General features: G+C 43.8%; 1 pseudogene; it reads left to right on the forward strand.

The window, feature by feature from the left end:
• Positions 1 to 1038: 1038 nt before the first annotated feature.
• On the forward strand, positions 1039 to 1384 carry LOC118000941 (annotated as a pseudogene).
• Positions 1385 to 1985: the final 601 nt, after the last annotated feature.

A 1985-nucleotide genomic window follows, 5' to 3' on the forward strand; every position in this document is an offset into this window, starting at 1 on the left:
TAAGACATTAATGAAAGGAATTAAAGAAGACAAAAATAAATGGAAAGATATCTCATGTTCATGGATCAGGGAATTAATATTGTTAAAGTGACCATATTATCAAAAGCGATCTACAGATTCAGGGTAATCCCTATGGAGATTCCAAAGGTAGTTTTCACAGAAATAGAATTAATGATCTTAAAGTATATATGGAACTACCAAAGACCCCAAATAGTCAAAGCAATCCTGAGAAAGAAGAACGAAGCTGGAGGCATCATACTTCTGATTTCAAACTGTACTGCAAAGCTATAGTAATCAAAATAATATGGTACTGGTATAAAAGCAGATACAGAGATCCCCCCCGCCAAAAAAAAAAAAAAACCAGAATTGAGAGCCTAGAAATAAACACTTGCATATGCAGTCCACTAATACTTGAAAAGGGAAGCAAGAATATACAATGGAGAAAGTCTGGTTTCTTCAGTAAATGGTGCTGGAAAAACTGGGTGTTCACGTGCAAAACAATGCAAATTGGACCCCTATCTTACACAACTCATGGAAATTAAACATAAGACCTTAAACTGTAACACCTAGAAGAAAACAGGAAAAAAGCTCCCTGACATGCTTTTGGCAATAATTATTTTGAGAGGACAACATAAGCACAAGCAACAAAAGCAAAACCAAGTGGGACTACACCAAGCTAAGAAAGTTTCTGCACAGCAAAAGAAATAAGCAACAAAATGAAACAGCAACCTTACAAGAGGGTCAGCAAAAGGGCAGAAAATATTTGTCAATCATATATCTTATAAAGGGTTAATTTCCAAAATATGTAAGGAACTCAACCAATTCAAAAGCAAAAAACAAAAAACAATGAAACAAAAACAAAACCAAAACTGAATAAAAATGGTCAAAGACCGAGTCACGGAGCTGCAGCTTGCAGAGGACTCAGCAGCTTCCCCCAGACGACCCCACCCCACCCCCAACTGCCTGAAGCTCCATCCCCAGGCCCTCCGTCTCCCACCATTTTCCTCCATTTCCACTGAGGAAAAGGAATCCTATAGTATGTCCGCTACCCAGAAACTCCACTCTCTCGATCCTTTTGTGGATGCAAGTAAGGGTGATGATCTGCTTCCTGCTGGCACTGAGGATTATATCCATATAAGAATTCAACAGAGAAATGGGAGGAAGAGCCTTACTACTGTCTAAAAACTTGCTGATGATTACGATAAAAAGAAACTAGTGAAGGCTTTTAAGAAGAAATTTGCCTGCCATGGTGCTGTCATTGAGCTTCCAGACGATGGAGAAGTAATTCAGGCACAGGGCAACCAGCACAAGAATAGATGCCAGTTCCTCTCTCGAAGAGACGGGACTGGCTAAGGACGACCAGCTGGAGGTTCATGGGCTTTAAGTGCTTTGGGCTCACTGAAGCTTAAGTGAGGATTTCCTTCCCATGAGTAGAATTCCCTTCTGCCCTTTGTCACAAATTTAAAAACCTCACGGCTTGTATAATGGAACCATTTCGGGTCTGCTTTTCACTTGGACGAGTGTCACTCCTTCATGCAATAAACTGAAAAGAGTCATGCTGTCTAGTCTTGAAGTCCCTCATTTAAACAGAGGTCAAGCAGTAGGTGCCGGGCAGTGTCCAGCCTGAAACCAAGCAGTAACGAGATGTTTTGGTCCAGCCCAGAGCCCCAAGATCACGGCCAGCTGTGTCTGGCCTGGAGCTCCTCGGCTCTCCCTCTTCAGAGTCCCCTGCCCTAAGAGAATGTCACCACCTGAAGAGCCCGCGGGGAAGCTGAGAAGACAGGATGGGGTCAGACAGCACCAGCAGCTGTGCTGCTAGAGGGAGTCATGGGTAGTCCAAAAGAGAGCCCTGGTGTCTCCAGCCTGACGGGGGGCAGAGCTCAGAGCAGCCACCTTCCCTCTAGTGACATGTGATGGGACATCGGGCTTGCCATCACAGTATTTCTGACCAGACATTTCCCTGGCTAATCGGGGTCCGAACCCCA

The sequence above is a fragment of the Mirounga leonina genome, unplaced genomic scaffold (assembly GCF_011800145.1).
Source record: "Mirounga leonina isolate KUSES-001 unplaced genomic scaffold, KU_Mleo_1.0 Mir_53, whole genome shotgun sequence".
NCBI classification, from domain to species: domain Eukaryota; kingdom Metazoa; phylum Chordata; class Mammalia; order Carnivora; family Phocidae; genus Mirounga; species Mirounga leonina.